Source organism: Aricia agestis, chromosome 12 (genome assembly GCF_905147365.1).
Source record: "Aricia agestis chromosome 12, ilAriAges1.1, whole genome shotgun sequence".
NCBI lineage: Eukaryota > Metazoa > Arthropoda > Insecta > Lepidoptera > Lycaenidae > Aricia > Aricia agestis.
In genome coordinates, this window is record NC_056417.1 from 4,699,110 (window position 1) to 4,715,895 (window position 16,786).

Below are 16,786 nucleotides of genomic sequence, written 5' to 3' on the forward strand. Positions count from 1 at the left end.
AAATGATTCCTAGCTAGATCGATTTATCGCCCCCGAAACCCCCTATATACTAAATTTCATGAATGTCATTCCGAGATACCAAGATACATAATATTATATACAAGAATTGCTCGTTTAAAGATATAAGATTATGTAAAAAAACATAATACAAATAAACGTATAAATACAAAACAATCTCAAACCACGAATAACACAAATTTTTACACCCAGTATGAAATTTTGTGACACGTCTCGCGGTTTACAATATAGATACCATCGAATCGAATGGAGTACAGACGTGATATAAAAGCTATGTATATCTGTATTAGGACCGGATGATTTACGAGCACGCCGGGCTCTGCTGCAAATCATTTTTACACGACTACACCAGACAATTTTGTTATCTAATTGACTCGGAGATCATTCACGTTGACTTTGTTCAAATTTAAAAAAAAAAAGTGAAATGTAACAGTGATTTCAGAAATTCAGGCAGAGGAAAACTAGTATGGTCTATCTAAAATATTGAAACTAAACATCTGAAAGGAGTCTAAACTGGATATTGTTTCTCTCTAAAAACCTAATTTATTAAATGACATACGGTAATTTAAAAAAACCGTTAATATCCAAATACCGTTTTCATCTATCATTATTGAGTAATTTTAAGTAGAACCATAGTTAGAATATAATTTAATTACATTCAGAGATTTTATGAAAACAACAATTAAATAAAAAAATAAAATTAAAAGCTCGAAACAATAATATTAATCATAGTGACATAAAGTATTGAAATTGAAATAAATCTATTTACTTTATTCTTGTAGAATCTAGATATTTAACAATACATCCATATTTTAATATTTAAATAGGTATTTTCTTCCATCTTTGCAACAAAATCATAATTAAATCCCAAAATCAATCCGCGAGGCGTACCAACATACCTGTAGCATACCTGCGTTGGGCGGGCGGCGGGGGCGGCAGTGCATCCGTTGCCGCGCGCGAACGCGGACGCGCCGCCCGCCCAAGTGTAGTGTACCGTGTTTGTGTTACAGGTATCCCATATTAAAAGGTATGCCATATTAATACCTCGTATTTTATTTTGTGTAAGATATTTTGAAGGTAGGGTGAAAATTTTAATTACTGTTTATAATAAGAGATACGGTGAGATGAATTTGTAAACTGCCAGTTAATGGTTTAAATACAGAATTGTTTATACAGTAGAAGCTGAAACGGAAATTATTTCGTAATTATTTTGTCTATTCTGAAATTTTATAAACATAATTTCTCTAAAATTGCCTTTACATTAAATATGTTAACGTAAAAGATATGACATGAATTTAAACTATGTAACTCTTCTAGAGTAAAAACGGTATGTCCATGCGAAGCTCGGAGTCCGTACTTGTTGCTCGTAGACTACATTCGGAGCATTTACAGTGCTGAAATCCAGGTCATAGACATTTTTAATAAACCCAACCCCGATGGGTATTAATTGATTTTAATTCTTGAACGTGTTGGAGTTGAGGATGCGAAATTTTTATATTTAATCTTGATTTTATTTCAATTAGAATTCGAGGAGAGAAAAGTGTTTTAAAATAAAATACTGTTTTGATATAAATTAAATTACTGATTATTATTAATTGCTTAAAATATTTTGCTAAAACTTAGCAACAGCTTTTACGCCTAATATTGTCATAATCGCTATATTAGTTAAAATCATAAACTTATAATATACTGGTTAAAATGAAGCGGTGGGAATATTTTAAGAAAATTTAGGGAAAATATTATGAATACTATGTTAATAATAATGTATTTCGGCATAGCTAGTATATTATTTTAACTACCCGATGCCCGCAACTCCGTTGCAACAAAATTCGTTTATCGCGCGTGGAACGTACTTTTTCCTGAGAAAATATATCTTACGTCCTTTCCTGGGACTTAAATTATTATCTCTATAGATATAAAATCCGATCTGTCAAGTTTTTACACCAAAAGCTAACAAATAGACAGACATGTTTTCGCCTTAACAGTATTTGTACGGATTTAGTATTTTTTTTTTTTTACAATCATCAGAATTTAAATGTAAGATACAGATAATATTATGCCGATTTAATACCAGATTCTATTTCATTATTTATCTAGATTTCTAAAATTAGTTTTATAATATTTGTATGGACAAATATTATAAAACTTATTTTGGAAACGCGAAAGTGCGTCTGTCTGTCTGTTTACGTCCAAACCGCTAAACCAACTTCGCTGAAATTGACATGGAAATACTTTGAGTCCCGGTAAAGGACATATCAATTTTTAAATTGAATATTTTTAAATTAGCGAGTAGCGACTTTTTACCCCTGGAAATTCGTTGTTTTTGAGTTAGGAGTTGCGGGCACCAACTAGTTAGTAATATTATAGTGAATAAACAGCTAACAATACTGCGGCTACTGTAGTAGCTGGAGCAAGATAAACCACTGACCACAATCCACAAACCACACCTACAAAGGTCAGCCTGAAAATCCTTTTAATAAGTTTACTGTTAGTACAGTTAAGCAACTCTTTAAAAGATTACTAAAAATGAAAGAGAAATAGTAGAGGTAAAGGATATTTTGAGAAGTTTATTGTTAAACTGCTTAAAACAACTATGATGTTATAATTATAGTGGGAGCCCTAGAACAATTTTTTTTTGATTACTATTTAGCTTATTTTTGTGAGTAGCTTCATTTTGATAAGACGAACAACATTTTTATTTGGTAAAATCTTGAAACAGATAGAAAGGATTTCATACTTTGATTGAATGGCCCTAAAATATAGATTGTTCTGTTTGTGGGACAATATTACTCTTAAATTATATTATACATAAAACTATTAACCTACCAATATACAAAAAATCAGCAAGTACTAGTCTACCAAGTTTTGTTGATCACAGAACCCTAAAACCAGCTGATTTTTGATATGTTTGTGATTTTGAGCTACTCACAAAAAATTTGCTTGATAGTAATAAAAAAAAAATTGTAGGGTAGTGTTGACTAAAAGTATTTAAAAATATACGTCGCTACTCGCTAATTTAAAAATATTCAATTTAAAAAATTTATCATATTTTATTTTATTTATTTATTTAACTATTCTAGGCATCTTGACCCATATTTACCTTATAGGTACAGACTAACATACATAATATTATAATCATACTGAAAATAACAAAATATGCCTAATAATAATATTATATTAAGGTTCACGTGTGCCAATTTAAGTAATTGCTTATCCCGTGTTAAAAGTCATGCCTTCTCTTTCATAAATACAAAGCACGAGTTACGCTATTTAGCGAAGGATTAACCTTAACCCAGACTGGCGTAAGTGGGCCTTGGGGAAGCTGTCTCTAGACTACTGTAGCAATACTGTATACAGTTATATTGTGACAAAAGCCTCTACCACAGTATAGCAATATGACATATCTATTATTGCTATACTGTGCCTCTACTTTTGTGAAAATACACAAATCAATAGTTTTGCATATACAAAAAGCGTAAATAAAAACTGAAAGTTAAACATTTTTATTTTTTACTGATTTCTTTTTGAATCAGATTTTGTTTGCGGGTTTGTGTTTACATTTTTGACATAGTGGTTTTAGCAAGTTCCTTATTCTAAAAACTAATTTTACATAATTTCGGAACTAATAAAAAATGATAGAAGTTTTTACTGCCAAGAAAATTTCAACAATATAAACCTTCGCTAAGTATAACAATAAGGTTTTAAACTATCCAAAGTTTTAATGAGTATTTTATTATGAAAAACTTAAAAGCTAAGCCGCTGAATCAAAAGTTTTAGTGAAAACTTGAGGAGTATATTTTCATAAAATTTACTATCATGAATTTCATGAGAGCAGATCAGCAGATGAATATATGTGTAAAAATAATATATTTTTCATTTCATTGCAACTAAATTTAATTTCTTTAACAAGATAACGCGCGCAACTTCGTATTTTTCGGGATAAAAAGTATCCTATGTCCTTTTCCGGGACTAAAAGTATATCCATACCAAATTTTAGCAAAAATTGGTTCACCGGTTTGGGCGTGAAGAGGACAGATAGACAGACACACTGTCACAGTTATAATATTAGTATGGATATAATATATTGGACTGTTCACTTTTGAATATAAATTCATCAATAATATTATATCTATAGGAAAAGCTTTTACATGTGTTCATGATTGCATGATTGCATGATTGCATGCGTGCAGATGATCTATTGAGATAGGTGCGATAACTACTACAACTAGTAATTATATCGTTATCAGATTCTAAGTGCTGCTACTGTTATTATTAAAACTGGTTGGTTATAATAGGTAATAATTTTTAAAAGCTTTTGAATAGGTGGGAGAGCCATGCTTCGGCACGAATGGGCCGGCTCAACCGGAGAAATACCACGTTCTCACAGAAAACCGGCGTGAAACAGCGCTTGCGCTGTGTTTCGCCGAGTGAGTGAGTTTACCGGAGGCCCAATCCCCTACCCTATTCCCTTCCCTACCCTCCCCTGTTCCCTTCCCTTCCCATCTCTACCCTCCCCTATTATCCTATTCCCTCTTAAAAGGTCGGCAACGCACCTGCAGCTCTTCTGATGCTGCGAGTGTCCATAGGCGACGGAAGTTGCTTTCCATCAGGTGACCCGTTTGCTCATTTGCCCCCTTATTTCATAAAAAAAATGTATAGCCGTTGATTTTTTGACTAATCAGAACTATTTGGCTATAAAGCTGGGACAAAAATACAGTAGTACTGCAGGAATCTTAACGCCTCCGTGGTCCAGTGGTTTAGAGAGTGGCTCTGGACTCGGTGGTCGTGGGTTCTATTCCCGCGTTGGAAACATATTATTTCCAAGTTTGGTTAGGGCAATGCAGGCTGATCACCTGATTGTCTGACAAATAAGATGATCCATGCGTCGGATGGGCATGTAAAAAGTCGGCCCTGCGCCTGATCTCCCGCCAGTCGTGTCGGTCGTCCGTCCTACTGGTTTATGACTTATAAGCGAGTAAAGGAATAAAGAGTGCTCTTGTGTACTGCGCACACCCCTGGGCACTATAAAATTACACCTGCGTAACATGGCTTGGTTTGAATGAAATAAGCCACCGAAACTGGTGTGGGAGTTATTATTATTATTAGTACAGGACTCTTATGTGGCATACGTAGTTTACTTTTCCCATTAAAAAAAACAGCTGATTTATTTAAAAGTATAGTTGGCAGAGAGTTTTGTTCTTTGTCTCGCGTGGCTGTTCTGCGCGTATAACCTAAAATATTTATTCAAGTAATATCTTCCTTCTTACTTACTATAATATCGTCCTTCTTACTGATAAAGATATTTCGAAGCCGTATAACTATTTCAGGTTTGTCTTTGTCTGTCATAATAATATGACGTTTTCAGGTGCCAGGCAAAGATAAACAGTCCTTTTGCTATGTAAATATTAATTTTATATTACTAAGGGCCAAAAGGGGTATGCCTCACGTATCTTTGAGCTATTAAGATTATTATTAGACAAACATAATGCTTATCTATAAAATGTACTGAATAAGACTTAGGGCCTGTTTCACCACTTCATGATAAGTGCCGAATAGGCTATCCACCGCTTAACTTGACAGATGAAGTATGGAGAATCTGTCAAAAAGTTGTGAATAGCCTATTCGGCACTTTATCAGAAAGTGGTGAAACAGGCCCTTAGTAAGGATAATAAGCATAATCTTTGGGTAGCCAGCCCCTCTCTTTGTTACAGTAACAATCGGCTTTGGACTAACTTCGGATATCCCATTGTGAGGTTAACTCATAATTCATCTGATACGCCAAAGGTTATATTGATTTGAACGTCAATTTCAAACTTTGAATGCCCCTTTTACCCGATTGCTAGATAGAGGGTTGTGTGTTTTAAGTTTATAAAATTTTCAAATTGTGTCCAAAAAAGGCCTTTTTACCCGGTTGCTAGAAAGAAGGTTGTGTGTTTTAAGTTTGTATTGTGTATCAATATACAATCAAATATTTTTAGGCTTAAAACAATAACATTCTTCAAAATTAGCGAATTAAAAGTGAAATTTCTGGCGGCGGGTATGAAATTCAAAATGGTTTAGGGCCTACTGATAAATAATAAAGACAGATTGAGTTTAGCTGCTCTAAGGTCTATAATGTGAGGTATTCGATTCTTGTTAGTAATGAAAGTGACTCTGGGTGCAAAATCATAGTAGAGTTCTTGATTTTTTAACGAATTCTTTTAGTTTTTTTTTTTATGAAATAAGGGGGCAAACGAGCAAACGGGTCACCTGATGGAAAGCAAGTTCCGTCGCCCATGGACACTCGCAGCATCAGAAGAGCTGCATGTGCGTTGCCGGCCTTTTAAGAGGGAATAGGGTAATAGGGGAGGGTAGGGAAGGGAAGGGAATAGGGGAGGGTAGGAAAGGGAATAGGGTAGGGGATTGGGCTTCCGGTAAACTCACTCACTCGGCGAAACACAGCGCAAGCGCTGTTTCACGCCGGTTTTCTGTGAGAACGTGGTATTTATCCGGTCGAGCCGGCCCATTCGTACCGAAGCATGGCTCTCCCACGTATAAATGTATTTATGTTTGTGTTTTACATTTTGAATTATGCAGCCAGTTTTATCTATCTATAATTTGATAATTTATTTATGGTTACAATATTTTTTATGCTAGCACACCTCAAATCGACGACGTCTAAAGTAGCGCTTAATTTTCCACAAATCTTCCGACTGCCTACTTTTTTTTAGGTGCTAAGGGTCTTAGGAGGATCTAACGACTTCTTAATTACAATAAACCCTTTTTATATCTAGAAACTTCCAAATTAACGAGTCCAAATCGTACCCATTAACGTATATTTACTTTTATGTAACAACAAGTGTGCCCCCACAAAGCAGTTCCACGGATAATTATTATTGTGGACACGAGTGAAGAAGCGGGTAAGTGACAATTTGAAAACTGTTGTTATTGCATAAACGGAGTCTTTATGACCGGGAAAATGATTTGAAATCTAAAGAAAGCGTATCCTGTACTTTATTGTAAGTGTTAGCAATTGTTGACAAACCTTTTTTAATAAATAAATAAAAATGTGAATTATAAGGGTCCCCGCAGACTTACAATTTCAAGTTGACCGACTAAATCGTATAGTATGACTGTTAGCTATGGCGGCTTATGAGAGCTCGCACATTGCATCCAACTAAATTGTACAACTTTTAGTTGGATGCAATGTGCGAGCTCTCATAAGCCGCCATAGCTAACAGTATATTATACGATTTAGTCGGCCAACTTGAAATTGTATATCTGCGGGGATCCTAAGTATAGCTAGATATAATATTAGCTAGAATCTAGATATAGTAAGCAAGTTGCAAGGTTTCTTCAAACTATAAGGGAAAAATGAGTAATTGTTTTTTTTTTTGTAAAATGTCAGTTACCCACTTCATCCACTCTCGTCTTCAATTATGTTCGCGAAGTGAGGCCACATAAAAATTCATTGCTTTCTCACAAAACAATTTCTCGAGACTCGTTTCAGATTTCGTGACGAGTTGGAATTCGAGAATTGTTGTTCGAGTTGTTATCATTCGATTTTTGTTGTTTCTCGGTATATATGAGAGATATTATGATGTTGTTGAGATGAATACACGATTGAATTAACAGGTATACTACAGGGTGTAACAAAACGAAGTGATTTATATAGATATTACAAAGAGTGTGTATCATACGGTTTTACTCGATCGAGCAATCACGTATTATGAAATGATTATTTTTAACAAAAAATTAAAACCGACTTCCAAGGTAAAAACAATAATAATATCCTTATAATATGAACTAAAAAGTATTAAATATTTTTTCCTATCTAATAGTGCCTTTTTCTGAATTCGGCTAAACCTCAACTATTTCTGTACTCAATCTTCATAATTTTGGAGTCAGTACCAGATATAGCTGAATCTTCAGTTCTCTGACAGAATATTTGAAACTTTTGGAACTGGCACCGGCGACTAGTCGGCGAATCTTCGGCAAAAAGCGCCGACTATCCGGCTTTTTACTTTTTTCTAGATATGTACCGATCATGACTTTGGCCGACAGACTACAAAAGTGGTCGCATAGTCGGCTTTACCGACTAGTCAGCGAGCAGTCGGCACATCTCTACATTTATCACTTTGTATTATTACATCCCTTACATAGCTTTCAAGTTTTTCATAAAATATTTAATTCTGTCTCTTGTCTTACAAATGTACAATCGAAGAATTTGATTATGATAAATGGCGGACCTACGTCATTTGCTTAGATAATGTATTCTTCTTCTTCTTCTTTTATTTACGGCAAACTATCGCTATTTTAGATAATGTCAATTCAACGTAAGTCGTGATCTGTCGACTGCCTTTGACAAAACTCGACCAAACTACGTAAGTCTGCCCGCCTGCCTATGATAGCATATTTAAATATCAGATTTTGTGCAACTGATCGGCATTAATGCACTTTGTTCGCTCACGGATTCTCTTTGTGAAATTCACAACCCGTCAACGTCGGTAGGGAAATCGAAAGAAATGAAAGAACTTATCGGCATTTTCTTTGTTTAAAAAGACAGACGGTATTCTGATGTACAATTTAAAATATCGGAATTTACAGTTCACTAAAAGTTAAAGTAGCTCTTTCAATAGTGATTTTTGAGTACCCGTTGTACGAAAGTATAAGACGTTAGTAAAAACATTAACCCCCTTACTAATAAACGCTGTATAAGCTTTGAATAGTTACACAGTGTTTTGTCTTCTTCAATCCAATTAAAAATGTCACTTGTGTGACAGGAACAAAACACTGTATAACTATTCAAAACTATACAACGTTTATTAGTAAGGGGGTATGACTTGTCAGGAATTATAACTTACTGGATGACCCGGTAAAATTCGTATCACTTCTTTCCTAATATTTCTAAATCTTCCGTGGTCTTCCACTAAATTTTCAAGACTAAAATTAGGCAAAATCAAATCAGCTGTCCTGAGTTTTAGCATGTCTCAGAAAATGTAAAATTTCATGTAAGTATTTTATTTATAACGGTTCATGTTTAAAACTTTTTTCTTTTTTATGACTACTGAAATCATATTTAATGAAGTGAAGAAAAACTACATTGAATAAAAACAGCCAAACACGATCTCCAAATTTTTCTAGAAGTCAGTTATATTATAAAATCCAACAAGAAATTCGTGTACATTCAGGTGAATAATAAATAAATATTATGCTTACGAGTTCCTCACAAATGAGTAGATATTATGTAGACAAAGGATTCAATTTTGCCTTCAGATATTTTAGTCTCGAAAATAGCTATTCAAGGTCCCACATACAGTATTCATTTGATGAATATTTCAAGTTATGTTTCTCGGGTAGTTTATTCCATACTTACTAATATTATAAATGCGAAAGTGTGTCTGTCTCTCTGTCTGTCACTCTTCACGCCCAAATTGTGACGTGTCAGTGCGCTGCAGAAGATTGGGAACACCTGCTATGCCCCTGTGCTAAACCAATTTTATTGTTTGGTATGTAGATATTTTTAATCCTAGGATACTTTTTATCCCGGAAAATGTACGGTTTCCGCATGATAAACGAATTTTGGAGCAACGGTTTTGCGGGCTCTAATAACTCATAGTTCACTTCTCGGAGTGGACAATATTCACTTCTATTATGCACATAATATGATAACTATTATATTGTGTTTGTAAACGAGCTTTGTGAGGGCTCGCGTCGTTACATCTTGACTGACTGATAATGACACATCTACCTACATGATAAACAAAAATAATTATGTTAAAGCACAAATCAATAGGCATGATAGTTTTTCCGTACAGTGTACCACAAAATTTTCAGGCTATGGGATATACTAGGGCTCGCTTTGCTCGCCCTGATTAAAATGTCGTTGTTGAGTTTTTTAATTACAGTGTGCAGACGAATGCAAAACTTGTAATGTATGTTTTTAATAAGCGTAGTGTCATAATATAAATCTCAGCTGTTAAGAATTTGAGATATAACGTCTTGAAACTGCAAAACAATTTGTACAATCAAAAGTTGCACGTGCAACTGTGTCTTTGTTTGGCGAGTTTGATTTCAAGACCACAGCTTACTTTAATAATTACAAATATAAAATATTTATAGTATGCTTTGATTTCGCGATATTCAAGTCAGAGTTTATCGCATTTATTATAATAGCATAAAAAGTCCTTATTGATCGGTTGTGGTGAACGGATACTATGCTATACGGATAGGCACGTCCTGTCGAGCAAATATTGAACAGCAGACAAGCTGTTAGGCACGTTCCAGCTTGAAATTACGAGTTCTGTTATCCATAGAAGTTCTATGAATGTAGATTCTATGAGATGGCGTACTTATAAGTTATAACGTAGTGGAAAATATTTTTCACTTATATAAAAGTATATAAGTTACAAGAGGACGCCCGCCTGTTGCCCCAAAATTCATTTGTGATGCGGAAAACGTGCATTTTTCCGGGATAAAAAGTATACTATGTCTCTTCCTGAGACTCAAAGTATCTCCATACCCAGAAAAATCGGTTCAGCGGTTTGGGCGTGAAGAGGCAACAGACAGACAGACAAACTTTCGCATTTACAACATTGGTATGGATATAATATTACTTCTGACACGCCTAAAGTATAAAAATGTTTCTTAATCATTTTGCCACCAGTTTTAATAAACTGTAACAACTCGTCAGCGTAAGCGTCTGCCCTGAAAAGCATAAGTTTGAAACTTATTTGCATGAAGTTCTACGACATTTCATAGCACAAGAATTATTCATCTTGCGAGTAAACAACTTTCAATGCCCCAATACGACGCTGTGTTTTCATGTGAATTTCAAGGCTTTAGTTTGTGCCAAAACAGTTAGGTAAGACTTCCAGGTCACAATGAATTAATATCAAGGGTACTTTCTCATTATATTATTATCTCTGGTTTTAGATGTTTTTGAAACAATTGGATTAAAAAGAATCATTTTAGCGGTTTACTTTGTTTCAAAACTAAACTCAACAATAAAACTGTATTTAAAAAAATAAAACCGACTTCAAAATTGTACGTAATTGAGAATTAAAACTCCGTATCTCCAATACTACTGAACCGATTTTTATGAAACTTGCACTATAGTTGAACAATATAGTTGAACCTAGTACAGAAAAAACAGAATGACTGAAACCGGAGTGGTAATTCCAGAGATTTCCGAACACAAACATAAATACATAGATACATTTATACGTGGGAGAGCCATGCTTCGGCACGAATGGGCCGGCTCGACCGGAGAAATACCACGTTCTCACAGAAAACCGGCGTGAAACAGCGCTTGCGCTGTGTTTCGCCGAGTGAGTGAGTTTACCGGAGGCCCAATCCCCTACCCTGTTCCCTTCCCTACCCTCCCCTATTCCCTTCCCTTCCCATCCTTACCCTCCCCTAATACCCTGTTCCCTCTTTAAAAAGGCCGGCAACGCACTTGCAGCTCTTCTGATGCTGCGAGTGTCCATGGGCGACGAAAGCTGCTTTCCATCAGGTGACCCGTTTGCTCGTTTGCTCCTTTGCCCTTATTTCATAAAAAAAAACATACACTTTTGAAATTTGGCACATTTGTTCAGACGCTGATATAGACTAACATATACGCAAATTGGGCAGTTCTGGAAATATTACAAACACGCGTCGAATTGATAACCTCCTTTTTTGAAGTCGGTTAAAAATCGAAATGCATGTAAATCTAAATATAATATGAATACAATTTTGACTATAATATACTGACAAACAAACAACACAAACTATAATAGCTTATAATATAATTATCGGACATTAAAATTTTGCATGCCGTAAGGCAGAATAGTTTTTATTATTCGTAGGGCAGAAAGTATAAGGCTCTGAAAACCAATGTAACATCTGATCATTATTGTACCAGCATTCTAAGCAAATAAACGATTGTTAGAGAGTAATAAAAGCCTTGAATAATTATACATTGAGCGGTATTTATTCGAGCAGAGTTTCACCTTACACGTCTCAAAGTTATTTACAGAATGAATCAATCAATGCAATATGTCTGGCTTTTATACCATTTTACACAAAAGAAACGAACTTCCGTTGACAATTCAAATATAGTAAAATAATTAGAAATGGCTTAGAATAAATTAAATACATAGTTCTAAATATTAATTAATGTACTTCCCATATTTAAGATAATTATTTACTTAAATATGAGAAGAGGAAGTTATAACGGAAGTAAATAATCCTCCCGCCATTTATAACCAACTATTTATCAAAATCAAGTACCTTACTCATTACTATTTAAAATATAATAATCACTTATCTATCTATCTATCTATCTATTTATCTATCTAATACTTATAATCTTATATCTTTATTTCAAATTATTTTCTAACTAATTGCTATCCACACACATTATCACCTTTTAGTAAAACTAGCTATCTGACCGAGCTTTGCTCGGTATTCGATAAAACACGAATAAAATGACATTTTCTAAAAATGATTCCTTGCTAGATCGATTTATCGCCCCCGAAACCCTATATACTAAATTTCATGAAAATCGTTGGAGCCGATTCCGAGATTCCAATTATATATACTTAATATATACTTATGTACAAGAATTGCTCGTTTAAAGATATTAGAAAAGACAAAAAAAAAACAAAAGGGAATTTAAAAATCTATTCATTTGAATTAATTAAAAATCGTTGTGTGATTTATTGAATAAATGAAGAGACATATTAATTTTCGCGCGATTTTGCTCCCAATGAGATAAATTAATTATTATGAAGAGTCTCGAATCGTTTGAACTTGAGCCATAATAAATTAATTAAGTGGCGTGACAAGATCGGATTACGATTGGTTCGAACCAATTGATTTCTTCAAGCGCTGTACGGGAGCGTACGCAGTAAGCGACAAAATTCAATAAATTTGAAGCGAATGGAGATGAAGTGAAGCCATTAGCAGCTATGTCCACACCATGCGCTTTCGTCTTCAATTTTCGTCATTTTCTTTCATTAAACTTGAATGCGTCAACGAACGCAACGCCAACATTGTCATAGGCCCACGGTCATAGGGCATGCATCGCGGGCATGCCTCGCGTTCGCTGTTGACAGCGCTATAACGCATGCCCTTGACGAACAAAAAAAGGCACAGTGTGGACAAAGCTAATCGGTAATTTATATAGAATGTTAGCGACATACTATGCTATGTCCACATTATGCTCTTTCGTCTTCAATTTTCGTCATTTTCTTTCATTCAACTTGAATGCGTCAACGAACGCAACGTCAACATTGTCATTTTTGAAGTTTTGGATACGGTCAGAGGGCATACGTCTCGGGCATGCCTCACGTTCGCTGTTGACTGCGCTATAACGCATGCCCTTGATGAACAGAAAAAGGCACAGTGTGGACAAAGCTAATCGGTAATTTATATAGAATGTTAGCGACATATCCGGATTTCTATATATTTAAATGGAAATGTCTATGGAAGTTTCGGTATAGTAATATTTATGTTAAGTTATAGAGAGAAGAAATAAAATTGATACAAAAGTTACTACTAGTGGGCTAGTGGAGAAAACATAGCAACCTGGAAAGTAAAGTGTAAAGAAGCTAAAAATTTAGCAACACTAGAAATGAGTGTAGCAATGGTTTAGTAGTGTACTTAGAGACAACTGAAAAGTATAGCAATACTTGATAAGTGTACCTACGTGGAATATAATAATAGGCGAATGGATATGGCTGAAAATCTAGCAACTGCGACATTACAAGATGGCTGACGTAACGACATAGTAAAAGGACGGGAAGTAAGTTATCTTCATATAAAGGCACCGCGCGCGGCTTGTATGTGTGCGCCATAGTATCAATGCGTCGCCACGTACGGCACACAACAAAATCTCGGCCAGTTTTATAAGGCTGGTACCGCCGAGATTTTGTTGTGTGCCGTACGTGGCGACGCATTGATACTATGGCGCACACATACAAGCCGTGCGCGGTGCCTTTGTATGAAGATAACTTACTTCCCCTCCTTTTACTATGGTAACGACATAGCATAAAAGAGAAGCAAAGTGGTATAGTCTACATCAATACTACTCCATGTGCATTCTGAGAAAGCTATAGGATTTAGCATTTTTTATGAAGCAATTGCATAGCTTTTATCGTGGGCTTTGAACGCGCGACCCGATCAAGAAATTCCTTAACGAAAATTAACCTAACACCCCCTACTCCAACCGGTCTTGCGTATCTTGCGAGAGCGCGCGATAATTGCTCCACAATCGCAATTTCGTATCACGTATCAGCCAAAACAATACGATTGCAATCGATCACCATACATGACACCATTGTTTGCGACATTCATGACAGCCAGCAATCGCTCGCGCGATTATTGCTAGATTGTTGATCGCTATTTTTACGTGATAAGATAGCGGCACGGCGGTGCGGCGCGCGTTGAAACCCGTGCATCGCCTAACGTCGTTTCAGTTCGGAAGACTTCGGGCACCGTGTTTGTGTGCTTGTGACTAGACGCGTATGCATAAGAAAAAAATATATTTGCTTAACCGCGGCAGTCCGCGAGTGTCATATGTATTTTTTATATATATAAAAAACTTTTATATATATATAAAAACAGTTGCGCTTTCCTCCACATCAGCTCGAATCACGAATGTGCTTCCACCGTACCCTACTACGCACGCAACTCGAATCAGTAAAACGATATTGGACAGATAGCAGATTTCATACCCCATTAAGGGGGTCGATCGTTTAATTCAATCTCGCTCCATCGACGAGTGTTTTGCATTTAAAATATTTACAGATAGGCCAAACGATCCTCCTAATGGTCTTCGATTGACAGATCGAGAAACTACACTTAAGTGCTCTGTAAAAAGTAAATTACAGTTTTTGAGATCATTTGACTGAATAAATATTAATGAAGGTCATTTTATATTCTTACTAGATATTTGACCGAGCTTTGCTCGGTATTCTATAAAACATGAATAAAATGACATTTTCCAAAAATGATAACTTCTCTACTATTATTACTTTGGGCCATCTTATGTCTATCAAACATAACAAACTGTCTATGGGCCAACCCACACGTACCACAACCACACCACGTGGTACCACATTTTGCAGTAGTTGTCGACCGTCAAATACCGACCACATCTCAACCACGGCCGACCACGACGACGACGCGCACACCGCGCCCTTCCCCCACCCGTTTCATTGACTTTCGTACGTAACCACATCGCAACCACTGGCGACAACGCAACCACATCGGCATTTTGTCGGTACCACAACGCAACTACAAAAGGCTTCACGCCCAAACCGCTAAACCGATTTTGCTGAATTTTGTCATGGAGATACTTTAAGACCCGGGAAAGGACATAGGATACTTTTTGTCCCGGAAAAATGTACGGTTTCCGCGCGATAAACTAATTTTGACGCAACGGAGTTGCGGGCGTCATCTAATACTTCAATATATTGAAGGGTTTGATAAAATATGTTTGGTCGGTAATTAATATTCGTCTATTAGTGCGGCAGCGAGTGTTACTGTTCGTAAGAGAACTTTAAACCCATTACCTACTATTTGCGCCTAATTTTACAAGTGTGTAAATGTAAATTTATATTTAAACGGCGATTGTGTGCACTCAATGCATAATGCATAGCTGATGCATTCAAAGCCAAGTGTTTCCTTGATCTATGAATAATGATTTCTATTAGCTATATCGCCAATATTGATATAAGCTTTTAAGCGAATTTATATTGGCACTGCCTTGGGCTTTGTTTATGCTAACCATTATAAGAGCTCGTTCGTTTAGTTATTGATAGTTCTAAAAACGTTTTCTTATAATTGCTGGCCTATTTTGAGTCAGATATTCGAGTTTTTTATATTGAGAAATTAGTGTTTTGGCTTTTTTTAAACTTGCGTTATAGCCTATGATCCAGCGACAGCCATACTTTCGTCATTTTATAAAAGCAGAACGAAATAGGGGGGCAAGCGAACGGTCACCTGATGGAAAGCAACTTCCGTTGCCCATGGACACTCGCAGCATCAGAAGAGCTGCAGGTGCGTTGCCGGCCTTTTAAGAGGGAATAGGGTAATAGAGGAGGGTAAGGAAGGAAATAGGAGAGGGTAGGGAGGGGAAAAGCGTAGGGGATTGGGCCTCCGGTAAACTCACTCACTCGGCGAAACACAGCGCAAGCGCTATTTCACGCCGGTTGTCTGTGAGCCCGTGGTACTTCTCCGGTCGTGCCGAAGCATGGCTCTCCCACGTCAAAATCTCCATAGATTTTCTAATCTCTATAGATAGAAGTAAGAACGACTAGCAACTATGGATTCAATAGCGGTTACTTTAGTAGGTATTCAGTTCTGAAGGTCTACCTAACCTTCGATCAAGTATAACGCTCAATTTTATAGGGGTAATAATAATAGAGGTCATAAACAGGTAAACTACCAGTTTTTATAAAATTACGAAATTCTGGTTATCGTTAGCTCTTAATTTGTTAGTATAGTGGTGATAAAACACATCTTATACCTTTAAACGAGCAATGCTTGTATATATATATATATATATATATACAGTGTGTATATACAGTGTGTAACAAAAATAAGTGATAATACTTTAGCCTAAGCGTCACGAGTTTCCCCATACAAAAGTGAAAAAATTTTTTGGTCTTTCAGCGCTGCTACTTTCACAGTGAACTCTCTACAAGGAACACGTACACACCCTAAAGTATTATTACTTATTTTTGTTACACCCTGTGTATATATATATATATATATATATATATATATATAGATATATATA

At 35.8% G+C, this 16,786-nt stretch overlaps 1 protein-coding gene across 1 annotated transcript in view; it reads left to right on the forward strand.

Moving 5' to 3' along the window:
* The first annotated feature begins 968 nt into the window (after positions 1-968).
* The window catches only part of LOC121732229 (voltage-dependent T-type calcium channel subunit alpha-1G), a 181,590-nt gene continuing 165,772 nt past the window's right edge, over positions 969-16,786 (forward strand). Inside the window, exon 1 of the mRNA XM_042122044.1 lies at positions 969-1,045. The gene's annotated coding sequence lies outside the window, so the exon portion shown is untranslated. The remainder of the gene's footprint in view (positions 1,046-16,786) is intronic.